Source organism: Ziziphus jujuba, chromosome 12, assembly GCF_031755915.1.
Source record: "Ziziphus jujuba cultivar Dongzao chromosome 12, ASM3175591v1".
Lineage (NCBI taxonomy): Eukaryota > Viridiplantae > Streptophyta > Magnoliopsida > Rosales > Rhamnaceae > Ziziphus > Ziziphus jujuba.
In genome coordinates this window covers 22,625,001-22,641,276 of record NC_083390.1, presented here as the reverse complement: position 1 = coordinate 22,641,276, position 16,276 = coordinate 22,625,001, and the positions used below count along the sequence as shown (strand labels likewise).

At 30.3% G+C, this 16,276-nt stretch overlaps 1 long non-coding RNA gene across 1 annotated transcript; it reads left to right on the top strand.

The window, feature by feature from the left end:
* Positions 1–10,371: 10,371 nt before the first annotated feature.
* On the top strand, positions 10,372–12,480 carry LOC132800276 (uncharacterized). The gene is made up of 3 exons (XR_009635254.1): positions 10,372–10,893; positions 11,006–11,066; positions 12,269–12,480. It is a non-coding gene; the product is annotated as an uncharacterized LOC132800276 (long non-coding RNA).
* Positions 12,481–16,276: the final 3,796 nt, after the last annotated feature.

Below are 16,276 nucleotides of genomic sequence, written 5' to 3'. Positions count from 1 at the left end.
CACAAAGGAATGGAAAAAATTAAAGTTACCAATTTTGTAGTGAATAACACAATCCTCAGGTTCTTTGTCGTCCTTGATAAAGAGAGTAGAGGGGGAGAGAAAAGCTGAAAACAAAAAAAAAAAATAGAAAAGAAAAAAAACCAATGGCATTTAAATACTGAAAACCAAGGAAATAGGCTTTAAAATATTATAAATCAAAATCTTTACTTACATGGTAAGGCAAAGTCTTTTCTGAAGTACAATAATGAAGTCCAGAATTTTGTATAAAGTACACCAACTCTATCCTTACCATACTGTAAGTCATCATAACCATAATGCATGCCATACCACAACCCCTGACACCTGTATGGCAAAATAAAAAAAGAAGCATAAAATGTGGAAGGAAAAGAAAAGCCAAAACGCACGAAAAGTAGTCGTTTTGGAACCATTTTGAACAGTAAAACATGACCAAAACTTGGGAACTCTTCTCGCTTATAGTATAGACTAAAGGATGTAATATGAGTTGGACGAAAAGAAGTGGGCCAAAGGGTATGCACGGTCTTGTGATCCGTTGACCGTGAGTGAAGAAGATCGATGGGAGAAATTTTGAAAAAAGAGAAAAAAAAAAAAAAAAAAACAACAACAACAGTACAGGAGGAAAAGAACCTTCAGTAGACCATTAACTAAAATATTAAACTTAAGGAAGCTGATGCGCTCTTTGGATGCAGGAGTTGCAGGTTCAATTTTTAATAAGTTTCATTCGAGTTTTAGTATGAATCACACATACAAAATATATTGTAGGAGAAGGCATTAGAGGTAGTCATATGATGATGGATCAGACGGTATGTGAATTTCTACGTAATTATAAAACCATAACTGCTAATGATCCATAATTTTTTACCGTATGAGTTGAGAATAATAACGAGAAGGTTCATTTTTTATTATAAAAAAAAAACTAAAATATTAAACTCAATATAAAAGGGAGGATAATAACGAGAAGGTTCATTTCTTTTTTCTTTTTTCTTTTTTTTTTTGGGTTTTTTGGCGGTAAAAAGACGATTATCACATGTTAACACGCCATCTAGCACGAATCTACTGGGAAAGTCCATTCTGTCGCACTGCTTCTCATTGTTGACGTTTTAAATAGAAAATAAATACCCATTTGAGAGTCTGCCATTGCATAAAAAAAAAAGGTATATATGAACAACAAAAGGAATTCATCAATTTTACTTGGAGAAAAAGTTGCTCACGTTGTTGAACAACAATAAGATTTATACACAATTAGGCAAAAATAAAAAATAAAAAAACAAAAATTGAAAATTAACCACGTTAACAAACCATACCAAATAAACTTGTGTTTGTGGTAAAAAAAATATGTGAAATTATTTTAAAGAGTACATTTTTCAAATTAGAAAATATTAACTTTAATTTAGTTCTTTAATAAAACTCTTCATTGTGTTTTTTATTTTAATGTTTTCTATAAATATTAATTCTTGTACACCATTGAAGAAATTAATAAACATATTTTTTTAATAAAAAATTATGTTATTAGTACAGAAATTTGTGCAATACAAAACAAAAAATGATAGAGTTAAATCATTTTTTTATATTTAAAATGTCAAAATGAAAAATAGATCGAAAGCCTTTTTAAAATTAAATATTTAAAATAAAAAATATGAAATAAAAAAAATTGATTGGGAATGCTGTTAAATATTGTGATTGTTCTTTAGGAAGAATATGCTAAGACTGCCCTCCATTCTAAAGATGCGATGCACCTTGTCGGTATATGGAAGATTATACAGTCATAAAAGTCTTTGGAAGCAAACCCATTCATCGTAAAAATCATATTATCAAATAAATATATGAGAAATTTGTTTTGCAATCTATATAATATATAAATGAAAAATCATATGTAATACGTGTCAACATATTCTTCATCAAAATTCCCTCAAAAAGCATCATTTTTATTTTTATTTTTATTTTATTTATTATTCATTATTATTTATTCATTATCTTACCACGTATGAATATAATCAAACATATATAAAATTAATTTTTGATTTAATTTTTCATAACTATCAAATAGTTGATATTACTATATCTAGTAATAATTTGAAATAAATTTAAAATAATTAAAATATTTAATTTTATTTTATTTACCAAATAAATATTTTTATCCTTTTAAAATTATATATATTATTATTATAATTATTATAATAATATTATATAATATAATAATTCTCTCTATTAAGTGGTGTTGGAATTATACATTACTTTCTTTTTAGAAGGCATGGTGGCTTCTTTGTCTAATTATATATTATATAATATATAATAAATGAATTATGGCCTAATTATGGTATAATATATACTATAATAATGTATAGTAAGATGCATTTTTACATTTAATATTTGATTTTATTTTATTTATCAAATAAGTTAAACATATTTAGCTATAAATATATAAGTGACACCTCCCGGTTATTTAAAATTTCGGTATTCAATATTTTGTTAGTTTTTAGTCTCTCATATTGTGTTTTAGTTGTTCAAATTTTTTTTTATTCTTTAATTCCAATTTTTTTTTTTTTTTTTTTTTTATGGATCCTAAGCATGATCATGTTAATTATAAGCATAGATGTGAGCTATGCTATGGATTTTTGATTGAAATTGAAGATGCTAAATGAAGACATGATGATCAAAAAGAAAAAGATGCTTCTAATAAAAAATTCTTAATTATTGATTCACCTTTATCTATTAACTTTTTCAAAACGATAGAGAAGAAAAAGATAAAAAGGAGAAGATGCAAGAGATTATTCAGATCAAGGGCATGCAAGAAAGAGAAATATGATCGTTCTAGCAATCAAGTGGTGTCGGAATTTCTTGACTGTAACATCTCGTCTCGAAGTACATCAGAATTTTCTCATGTTGACCAAGTTTGATCGGGTTTTATTGTTGTTGACCGAGAAGGGTTAAACTTTGATTTTTTTTAACTCGGTAATAATTCTAGGTTGACCAAGACACTATTATGAAGTATGCATCGACATGAGTCTGTAGACTAGTAGCACATTGAAAACGAAGCTACGGTTTGAAAGTGATAAGCAAAACAAGTTGATGCCCAAACTGTCCGAGGGTGCCTGAGTTGACTTTTTATTTTTGTGAAATTGAGCTTTGAATCATATATAGTTGTGAATTACTCATTGATACAAATTCGTAGACTAACGGCATGCTCGATTCGAACATGTGGTTTTAAAATTACGAACCTACAAAGTTTTTCAAATACCATATTATTTTAATATTATTTTTTAAACATGTGAACAGTGTATACCACGCGTAACTTAGTACATGGTGCCGTGTGTCGCAATAAGAAAATGCCACATGTCATCCATAATTAAATATTACATTATTTTATTATTTTATATTATATTACTATTTTAATATTATTTTATTTTATTTTTTCTTTTTCTTTTTCTTTCCTTTTCCCCACGTGGGAAAACAGGGGGGGAGACCCTCGTTCCTTCTTCCTTTTCTTCTTCTTTCTGGAATTCTCTGGAGCTCTCCCTCTCTTCCCCTCCCCGCTCATTCACGGCAACCATTTTCCATCACCAATTTCCTCTCAATTTTGGACACCCACCAAGAAATGTTTATACCAACTTGAAACCTACATTTCCAGGAAATATAGCCATGTTTATCATGCCACTAAATGGTCTAGACTCGCCGGGAAGCCATGAAAACCGGTGAGGGATGCATTTTTCGATCGCCATCTTTTGATGAGCATGAGGTCGAATGGGTGGTCCTTTCCCACAAATTCAAACCCCCTAAGTCCATTTCCAAGCTTGGATTGGCTCAAAACTTGCTCGTTTAGGAGATATGACAAAACCCATTTTGGCAACAAGGTCCCGATGGGATTCTGGTCACCTCTGGTGTCAGTTGAACCAATTGAAATTTTTAGATGCATCATATACGTACCGATGTTTTGTAGTTATGGATATGATTAACGCACGGCTGAAGTGTGATGAGTTTGTAGGTTGTAATGTCTCCCGTCAGTTGCTATGGACCTGAAGGCAGGCAAGTTTATATAGTGCACATAAGCCGCCCCCCTCCATGGCCAAGATGAAGGTTTAAGCAACAGTGCTGTCGGAACACCGAAGTGACCGTATGCAAGTTTTTCTCTTTAACCTCCCATCAGATGGTATTTGGGACGCTGGGTATCGTAGGGCACTACTAGTATATAGTATGTGCATCAAGTATCTTATATATATATATATATATATATATATATATATATATATATATATATTTGTGTGTGTTATATTATAATATATTATTTGTATATGCCATACTGTACGGGGACGACGATCCGATGTGGTTCATGTAGAGCTAGCTTTATAATTATGTTGCCTACAAGTTCAGGGGATTGGACGGTCAATCTAAGCAACCATCCTGGACGGTATTGGTAGCAAAGTACCGGCGACAATTGGAATCATGGATCATGTAGCATATTAAAGAATATTGTTCATATCTCTGATCCGTGTGTATATTGTATAATATGATTTTAGTTTTAAAATATTATTTTACTTTATATTATCTTATTTATTCAGAATCTGGTTTTCTAATATTATTATTATGGATACGGTAATTGCTATTATTATTTATTATGATTATTTTAGTAGCAATTTGATTATTTATTATAATTATCATTGCCATTAATTATCATGATTGCCACCATTTTATTATTGGTATTTTGTGATTATTATTGTTATTAATGTTGTTATTATGATTATTATATTAATAATAATTATTATTATTACTTTTATTGGTATTATTATGATTTATTGTTATCTTTATTATTATTATTATTATTATTATTATTATTATTATTGGTATTATACGGAAGCCTTCGGGCAAGTGGGTAAGCTTACGAGCAAAGGTGGAAGCCTACGGGCAAGTTATGGTATTATTGTTATTAATAGCACTATTATTAAGATTGTCCTATTTTCTCCTGCTTACGTTATGAATTGGAACTTTGTAAAACGATATTAATATGCCATATGCTACTAAGTGGGTGGTATGGGCGGACGTGAATGTTTAAATGTATATTTTGGTTATTTATTTAGTAAATTGTTCCTATTGCATATACATGTGTTATATGAATTGTTATCGAGATGCCACCATTGTGGAAATTATTGTAGTAAGGTGGGAGGGATAAAGTGGTACCATATAGAAGTGTATTTTCATGTAGGTAAAGTTTGGGCATATTTTACCTTTAGGAGAGATGTTGCTGAATTTTCCATAGGACGGTCCAGTAGGGTCTCCCTGAGATCAAGATTTGTCTAGAATTCCAGGAAGGGATTTTGAATGGGTTTTGACATTGACTTCGAGATAACTTCATTGAATAAGAAGTAACTTAAAGAGATTAAATGTTTGTCCTAGATATTATAGTTATTTTTTTTCCTTATTAAGCTTTTTTTTTTTAATTGGGATTGAAATTAAAAAAAGAAAGAAAAGAATGTTTTTCTTTTAGTTAGTATAAATTACAATATAGTTTTTTTGAGACAGACAATATTTTTGTTTTTGTATTTGGTTAATATAATTATTTCGACATTTAATATTTTGTGGTTTGTTTTTGTTGTTTTAGCTTAATTTCCCTCTATTAAGTACTTTTAATTTTTTAAGAAGAAAGTATTTGAACTACGGATAAATAATTTTTTTATTCGTCTATAAACAACTCTCTAATCGCATCCAATTGATAAGATATGTCATGTAGATATTATGGTACCATCTATTATATTTATCTTAATTAAGTGCTGAAATAGAGGATTATCCAATACCATTCGCGATTTGGTCATACTATTAATGTTTCAACTTTCTGAAATTTTTTTTTTTTTGGAAAGGACTCTCTCCAATTAAAGACCCCAGATTTAACTAATTGGATAATCTTAATTAAGTATTAATTTATTTCCTTTGAACATTAACTTTTTTCCTTTTTAATTATGTTGATTGTTAATTAATTTAATTGATCCCAATTAAGTAAAAACTTTATTAGCTTTTTTTATATTTAGCATAATTACATATAATCAGCATCATTGAAATTGAATTTTAACTTCTAATTAATTAGTATTAACTTAACATTCAAAATAAGTTCGACTTTATATATATATATATATATATATATATCATGCAAATTAATTAAATTCAAAAGTAAAGTTTAATTTCTATCTAACTAGAATTAGTTTAAGGGAAAATTCTTTGTCCTTTAATTATGGAAAATAACATATATTAATTTAAATAGGAACAAATTCCCTAATAATATTCGTTCTGAACAATTGTATATGCAAAATTAGAAATATTAGTAGTAATTTTTCTTTCTAATTGAGGTGTTTTAATGCCGTGGTCCTTATAGATTATATCCTGATAGTAGTTATATTTTCAAATTAGTTTAAGGTTCCAATTAGCTTATTCAAAAAACTAAAAAAAATTCCAATTAGCAGTGCATTTTTCCCAGTAGTAATTCTTTAGAACATATTATAATTTTTTATGATAGTGTTTCTTCATAACATACTAAATATTGATATTTATGAAAACAAAAAATATTTATGAAAACAAAAAAACATACTTTAAATTTGTACACAATAACAGAAAATCTAATAATTAAACTATTTTATAAAAGAAGAAAGTCATTTTAATATGTATATAACAATATATGTATATATTCTTCATCATTACTTATATGTATATATAACATAGTTTTCTTCTTTTTATTTTCCTTCCTTTTTTAGAATATATAATTAAAATAAAAAAAACTAACTATTAATAAGGAAAATATTGACCTATTTAATTAACACTAAAACTATTAGTATAATTATTTTACTTGAGAATAAATATCAATTTATCCCATAAATAACCTTTTTCCATGATTATAATTTTAAGATTAATTAATCTCTTTCCATGATTACATTTTTAGGGTTAATTATTTTAGGATTAAATATTTCATAATTTGATTACTTGATTATCTAATAAAAAATATTCTGTATATTTTTATCCATGACTTTACTTATATATTATTCACTGTTCCTTCTTTTTTTAAAATATATGTATATAACAATATATGTATGGCAATTTTACACTTGGAAAATTGAAAAATTGCAAAGTATAAAAAGTAAAATATCCAATTGCAAAGTAAATTGGTAAAGTAAAGTATACCTTGGAAAATTACAAAGCATCGAATACTAAGTTATATATATATATATATATATATATATACATATATTTACTTGATTATCTAATAAATTATTTCCTATTTCTATGAACTTAGAAAAGTAAAACAATATAGAATATTTTTTATTAGATAATCAAGTAATCAAATTATAAGATATTTAATCCTAATAATTAACCCTAAAACTATAATCATTGAAAGAGTAACATTAACCCTAAAACTATAATCATGGAAAGAGGTTGTTTATGGGATAAATTGATATTTATCTTTAAGTAAAATAATTAAAATTTAAATAGTTTTAGGGTTAGTTAAATTGGTCAACATTTTCCTTATTAGTAGTTAGTTTCCTTAGTTTATTTTTATTTTTTATATTTTCAGAAAATTTTATATTCTGAAAAAGGAAAGAAAATAAAAAGAAGAATATTATGTTATATATACATATAAGTAAAGATGAATAATATAACATCGTAAAGAATGGTCCTTGATTCCTAAATTGATGCCAATATCTTCTTTCTCAAATTGGATCTACGAATTATTTTATTACTAAAAATATTTTACAATTAAAGTTTGAACAATTAGAAATATGAAAAAGATAATCTAATAGGTAACATTACTTACATTATAATACGTTTAGTATTTATAAGTTATAGTTGAATGCTTTTACCTCTTCATCTAATCTAATTTATTTATTTTTTATATATTTGTCAACTATTGATCGTAGATTGAATTGAAAATTTTGATTTAATATTATTTTTATGATTATTTATGTATGATTTGATTATAATTTTTTTTACAATTTATTATTAAAATAATATATAACAATTATAAATTAATTTTATACAGTCATTTCAAAAAATAATTTTACTATTTCTATATTTTTCTAATGTTGGCTTGGTTACACGTAAAGCAAAGGAAAGAATTCCCCCCGCTCCACCCCCCCCCAAACCAAAAAAAAAAAAAAAAAAAAAAAAGGCATAGGAAAGAGAGAGAGACATCAATTATATATTTTTTAAATCTTTCAAAATTCAAAGATAATTTTGGAAGTTAGAATAGTGAAGACACATTGCATTAAGAGGTGGGCCACGGCCCATCCGTCATCATAATGATTATTTGCCTCTGTCTATGATAGATTTGGACAGTTACAGCCAACCTACAGTAGGGAATACTCACTAACATTTCTATAAATATTTATTACCAAAGAAAAAAAACAAAACATTTCTATAAATATATATTTGATGTGAGGAAGGGAACATCGTTCACTGTAACATTCACATATATATATATATATATATATATATATATATATATGTAACAGTACAACTACAATGAGGGAAGATCGCATTCTATCTATTCGGACTAAAAATATAATTTTATTTTTAATTGTTCGATCAAATTTAATAGTGCAGATCAAAATCACAAATTTCCTCCTGAAGATTCATTCTCATGTGCTCAGAACATCTTCTACAGCCTTCCCTTCCTTTCTTCTTTTGCTACCACCATTCCACCTTTCTTTATTTCCTCTTCTCCTCTATCTCTCTTTTTTTTTTTTTTTTTTTTTTTTTGGTTCCTTAAATAAAATTTGGGCGACGTCCCAGACCTTCCAAAACCCACCGCCTAGGCCTTTTCTGCTATCAGCCTCAAATCACTCCGCACAGAAATTAGGATCCCCATACTATTATCAAATCGTTTTGCAGTCCCTCATCTCACCTTGTCATTTTTCAGTTACCAAATTACAGAATACCGATTTATAAATAAAAATAAAATAAAAATCAACAGCGGATTTCACTTAGTTCTTCAATCCTTCAATAATGGCAAAATGGACCGAAAAACTCGTTCTTCAATGGAAAAATAATGGAATATTTGGTCATGTATTTTACCAAAAAAAAATAATAATAAATAAATTAATATTTGGTCTTGGACCTTTACTGATCATAAGATTTAAGTTTTCTTTTTTTTTTTTAAATATAAAATCATACTTAATTCACCCTTGCAAGAAGAAACCAACTTCCATAAGATGTTGGGTGGTTTTAGATTTCTAATTTTTTATTTAAGAGGAAAAAAAATTATCTGCAAGACAATCTTTGGATTTGGTTCTCCGTCTACTCAGCAACGTTCATTTTGCTTTACAACCCAAAAATGGAATAACAAGGCTTTTATTACTTGGAAAAAGATAATACACGTCATTTAAAGAATGCTGAGTTCGGAGTACTCCACACTCTAGGAATACTTGAAATTTTTCCCTCCCACATCCTTTCCTTCCCTTCCCTTTCTCTTTTCCTCTACTTCCACCATTCCACCTTTCTTCATTACCTTTTCTCCTTTGTCTTCTTTGTCTTTTTTTAAAAATAAAATCTAGTAGTGGATTGGATTTGGGATTGTGTCAGGGCGGTGGCCCAGTTTTGGGATCCTGGACGGTGGGTTTCGAAAGATCTAGAATGTCGCCAAGATTTCATTTAAGAAAAAAGAAAAAAAAAAAAAAGAGAGAGAGAAAGGAGACAGAGGAGAAGAGGAAATAAAGAAAGGTGGAATGGTGGTAGCAGAAGAGGAAGGGAAGTGTAACACCCCGTCCCGAACCATGTCGGAATTTTGCACGTTGACCGAGGTTGACCGTTGACCGTTGACCGAAGGGGTCAAAAGTTGACTTTTTGACTCGGTTGGAATTCTAAGTTGACTGAGGTACTGTTACGAAGTACACGTTGGCACGAGTTCGTAGACTGGTAGCACGTTGAAAACGGAGCTACGGTTTGAAAGTTTTGAGCAAAACAAGTTGAGGTCCAAACTGTCCAAGGGGTGCCGGAGTTGACTTTTTATTCATGCAAGGTTGAGCTTTGACTCATGCATGGTTGTGAAGTGCTCGTCGATACGAGTCCGTAGACTAGCGGCACGTCCGATTTGGACATGTGGTTTGAAAGTTATGGATCTGTAAAGTTTTTCAAATACTGTATTATTTTAATATTATTTTTACACGCATAACGAGGTGCCACGTGTGACTCAATGAAGGTGGCCATGTGTCACCATGGTGAAATGCCACATGTCAACCATGTAAAAAAAAAAAATCAAATTATTTTATTATTTTTGAATAATAATATTATTATTAATATTATTTAATTATTTCTTTTTCTTTTCCTTTTTCTTTCTCTTTTTCTTTTTCTTTTTCTTTTTCTTTTTCTTTTTCTTTTCTTTTCCCCACGTGGGAAAACACCACCATTTCTTTTTCTTTTTCTTTTTTCTTTTTTCTTTTTTCCCTTCTTCTTCCCCGAAACACACACGACACACACAGTTATTTTTCTTCCCTCCGGCCGTCCCTCTCTCTCTCCCGTGTTTTTGAATTCCGGCCACCTACACAGTACACGCGCCAGCCACCAAGGAAGCCCGCCACCTCGCGAGCTTGGCCGCCAAGTTTCACGGTCAGCCGCCGCCGGACGCGCGCCGATCGGGCCGGAGAAGCCGCCGGCCGGCCAAATTTCTCTCTCCTCTTTTCTTGTGTTTTCCGGCCAGCCCACTCCCAATTGAGCCTCCTATCCCCCTATTTTGGGTCCTCTGAATCCAAAAATGGCCTCCAATCCCAAAAATTCGAAGCGGTTTGCGAGATATGGAGAAGTGAACACCGGCCGAGACTTTCCGACCAAATTCCGGCCACCTCCGGCGGAATTGGGGTCGATGGAGATCGGATTTGTGATCCTCGTTCCACGAGCTTCGATTCGGTATATCATTCGCCTATTTTGGTTAACGTTTGTGTTTAAGCCCCCGGATACCGGGTATTATTTACCCGAATAAAATATTAATTTATTTGACTGTCTGTGAATTTTGTTCTAGGAGCACCGGTGAGTCGTAGAATTGATCCCGTGGTGGATCATGGGTTAATTGCGTGCTCCAGGTGAGTGACCCACCTTTAAAAAAATATTTTTGGGATAATTAATTGTATTTATGTGGTATTAATTTGATATTTGTAATTTCTGCTTATGTGGTGTACTTTAAATATAATCGGGAAAAAATATTATTTTATATATATTTACCCATTGGTAATAAATGGAAATTTTGGGATCATTAAGAAATTCCCGATTATTATTTTATTGTGGTTTAATTAATTACTTTGCATGAGCGAAGTGAATTTCGGTGGTATTTGTACGTGGTTTTCAGTATTGATTTTCCGGGCATAATTGGGTTAAATATTTTACGAAAATATTTGTTTAATTTTATAAATTATGCCCGCGGTATTTTTATGGTTGCATTTCGTATTTCGAGGAAAATTGTGGTTTGTTGTTATCGCTGTTTTGTACCGGGTGAGTGGATAAAAATATGTGGGATGGTGTTTTGTGAAAATTTGGTATACTTCCCACGGTAATTTGTAAAACGGTACGGTTGGTTATTATTATTTATTTTTAGACGCACTCATACAGTATTGGTGTTCTGGTGTATGGTGTATGGACACGTGGTAGTGCGCGGTTATTATCTGGTTTAGCGCACGGTTATTACTTCACCCGTGAGTTGCCATTGGACCGTGGGCAGGCAAGGTTATTGTTGTGCACAGCCGCCCCCCTCCTTGGCCGGGTTGATGGTTTTTAGCAGTCGGTACTGTCGGGACGCCGAAGTGACCACTGCAGGTTTCTCTCTTTAACCTCCCGCCAGTCGGTGCTCGGGACGCTGGGTATCGGAGGGCATCACCGGTATATGGTGTGGTGCGTCAGGTGTAATTGTCGGTGTAAATTGCAATTAAAGTTTAAAACCCCAAAGGTGTTCAAAAAATTATTTATTATAATTTATTGCAGTTATTTATATTTGGGGTATTTATGTATTTATTTGTTTATTTGTTGTTTATTAATTTGTTTGGTTCCTTGGTTTTTGGGAAGTACGTACATCGGGTTTTGTGAAAATGTTTTAAAAGGGGAACATTTCAAACAGAGTGAATAGTGAGGATTTTGAGAGAAAGTATTACTTCAATTGTTTATTTATTTAATTGTTCGGTATTGCTTAATTAAATTCCCTTATTTTTATATTATTATTATTAAAGGTGTTCAGTAGTTAGGGTCACTCACTGAGATGATTAGCATCTCACACTCTTAAATTCCGTTCCCCTAGGTTCAGGTTGGAGACGTTGATTGTCCGGGGCGAGCCCGACGTCTCAGTTCGTTGCCGAAGGTTCAAGAAGTTTTTCTTCCCTTTTTCCTCTCTATCTTGTATTACATTCTTATCTGTTATTTTTATAAATTCCACATTTGTTGTATAATGCTCTGTATACTGTATTGGACGTGTGGTTGTTCTTTATGCACTGGGTTGCTGCTGTTATTTTATTTTTGAAGTGCTGCAATTTGTGGAACCAGTTTGTAGTTTGTGGGAGGAATAAGGGGATATTTTTGAAGTTTGTTTTCAGTGCAGGTAATTTGTGGTAAGTAAATCCCTTAGGGGAGGCTCTGCCGGATTTTCCGTTGGAGGGTTTGGTAGGGTTTCCCTGGGATCAGGGCTGTCTAGGGTTCCGGGGAAGGAATTCTGGACGGGTCCTGACAGGAAGGCTGTAGAAGATGTTCTCAGCACGTGGGAATGAATTTTTTAGAGGAAATTTGTGATTTTGATCTGCACCGTTGGTTTTAATCTAACGATCAAAAGTAAAATCACGTTTTTGGTCTGGATGGGTAGAGTGCGGTCTTCCCGTATTGTAGACGCACTATATTATGTAATATGAGTTGGACGAAAAGAAGTGCGCCAAAGGGTATGCACGATCTTGTGATCCGTTGACCGTGAGTGAAGTAGATGGATGGGAGAAATTTTCAAAAAAAAGAAAAAACAACAGTAGAGGAGGAAAAGAACCTTCAATAGACCAATTAACTAAAATATTAAACTTAAGGAAGCTGATGCGCTCTTGGGATGTTTGTAGGAGTTGCGGATTCAATTTTTAATAAGTTTCATTCGAATTTTAGTGTAAATCACACATACAAAATATATTGTAGAAGAAGTCGTTAGAGGCAGCCATATGGTGATGGACTGAACAGTATATAAATTTTTAGATAATTATAAAGTTACAGTTGCTAATGGTCCATAATTTTCTACCGTATGAGTCGAGGACAATAACCAAAAGATCCATTTTTTATTATAAAAAAAACTAAAATATTAAACTCAATATAAAAGGGAGGATATGAAAAGAAAACGAGGGAAGATTTTCTTTTTTCTTTTTTCTTTTTTTTTTTTTGGGTTTTTTGGCTGTTAAAAGACGATTATCACATGTTAACACACCTTCTAGCACGAATCTACTGGGAAAGTCCATTCTGTCGCACTGCTTCTCATTGTCGACGTTTTAAATAGAAAATAAATACCCATTTGAGAGTCTGCCACTGCATAAAGCTCAAAACACCATCCAGTCAGACCTGATCTTTTCATCACTTCTAATATTCAAACAAAACCTTTTGCTGGTAGGATTTTGTCATTTGCTCTAATTTATTCGAGAAAGCACACACTCACACATATATTTAGTTTACTTGTTCTTTCTTTTGCTGTCTTTGCGTGTCAAGAATGGTGTCACATATCTAGTTTACTAATATTATATATCTCTTTTTCTATCTTTCCTTGTCATTCTGTGTATATAGTTCATGGATCATGCCGACAAAGTGGGAAATAATTTTCAGAAAATTAAAAAAAATATGTATATATAATTTTTTTGCCGTATAAATATCTATATGATTTTTCAGTGTGGATATAAAAGAAGACAGCTGTTTTTACAAAAATTAATTGTCTTTTCTTTATGTTTGTGAACATCGTCTTTTCTAATATTGACATAGAAAAAATGTTCGCACAGTAAAATATATATATATATATATACGTACAATTTTTCTTTGATAAAAACAGTTTGTTTAGGACAATATAATTCAATTGTTACGGGTGCAAAAAGATTTGCACCCTATCCTAATGGTAGGAATGTTTATCAATATGGAACTATTAAATTTGTAAATATCCAATTCAATTCGATTAACAATTAGTTTGATTTTTTTCAATACAATCCGAATCATTTTATATAGAAATTTAATCCAAACCAATCCATTTAATAATTGGTTCGGATTAATTTTGATCTTTTTTTTTTTTATAATTTTTGGGCTTTTTTTAAAAAAAAAATTGGACTTTTTGAATTTTTAAATTTAGGCAGCAACCTTTGACTTTTGGAATTTTTATTATATAAAATACTTATTTTTTTAAAATTTATAGATTATTTTAAAAAAATTATTAGTAAAAATTCAAAAATATTAAAATAGAAAACAACATAAGTGCTAAATAATAAGTTAAAACTTTTCATATCACATTACAGTTATATAGTCAACCAATACAATTGCAAATAATAATATAAGATTTAAATATATATAATAAAATTATATATATTATTAATCAAGTTAGTTTGGATATGTTTCATTGTATTTTCACCTTAGAAACTAAACCAAATTGAATTGGTAGTCGGTTTTTAGTTTTCAAAATCAATCCAATTCGATTACACTAAAAAAAACCAATCCAAATAAATCATATTGGATTAGATCAAGTGGTTTCATAGGTTGGTTGGTTTTTTTGCACACCCTACGTTATGAGATATATTTCCAATAGAGTGTTTTGGATGGGAGAGTCTTCAAAAGGATAGGCTTGTAAAATATGCACCTAGCTCTATTTACCAATACAAGTTGTAGAAAAATTTTATGTCTATATGTGTGTATATATATATATATATATTATATATAGGAGTGCTAGGTGTGTGAAATTGCTCACAACTTGGTGGGAAACAACCCATCGATCGCCGTCCAATACACATGGTTGTATACATTGGATGGTGATTGATGAGTTGTCCATAATAATATTTTTGTATATATATATATAGTTCGTCTATGGTACAAACGGTTCGCATGCGGACTTCCAATATTGACCATGATTTTTAAAGAAATAGTTGTCAATACTATTACACAGAAAGGGATATTGACGATAGTTTATTCAAAAATCATCATCAATACTGAGATACGCATGCGGACCGTTCACACTCTATTATTTCCCTATATAAAGTGTCTTAGCATAGCATTTGAGGGAATACGTTTACTTCAAAACAGTTGTTTTTAACGACAGAATGTAGTATATAAAAACAAGTTATCTAAGAAAGTTGTTTTTCCCTTTCCTTTCCTTTTTTCTTTTTTTTTTTTTTTTAAAGGATTGTGTGATTTAAACCATCAATTTTTAAAATAGTATTTTAGATTTTCAATTTTTCAATTCGTTGTAGATTTGATCCAATTCTTAATTTGGCTAAACAAATTAATAACAGCATTGTTCAAATAGTTTTTTTTTTTTTCTCTTTCCTCATGGACTTCACTATTTTCAATTCCATTATAAAAAAATTTCTTAGACAGTATAATTACCAATTTGTTTGGCCAAATTAAAAATTAGACCAATCTATAATAGATTTAAAAATTAAGAGCCTAACTAAAAATAGAATTTCAATTCTAATTTAAGATCTATATCTGTGAAAGCATAAGTTGTCTTTGGACGGATGTAAATGACGTGACTCACCCTTCAAACCCTTTCAATATTAGTAGATGAATATCAAAAGATTCATCTACCAATTTTCAAAACTCAACCTTTCTTCTCATCCATAGAAAATTTGTAAGAAAGTCAAAGATATTTTTTAAAAGATAAAGCATCGATCCAATTAAATAATGGCATCTATTGCATGCTTTGTAAATTGGATGTGAGGGACCTAAAAATTGGACACATTAAGATAGAGAAATAATGCATACAAATATGAGTTCAAATTCCGTGTCAATTATTTGTTCCATTAATGGGGACAAGTCAATATGACAAGGAACATGAATGATATCTTACATATTATAGATTTGATATGGAGCTAAAGAAATCCCCCTTATTCAATTTAACGTATGAAAAATAAAAAATAAAATTTTAATTCTAATTCAAATCTCTATCCAGAAAAGCAAAGGCATCTTTAAAGGACTAAACATGACAAGTTGTGATTAGTAAAATTGCTATTTCTGAAAAATTAAAAGCTTAAATTGTAAAATTCTCTCTCTCTCTTTCTCTGTGTCTATATATATATATATATGTATGTATATTTATATA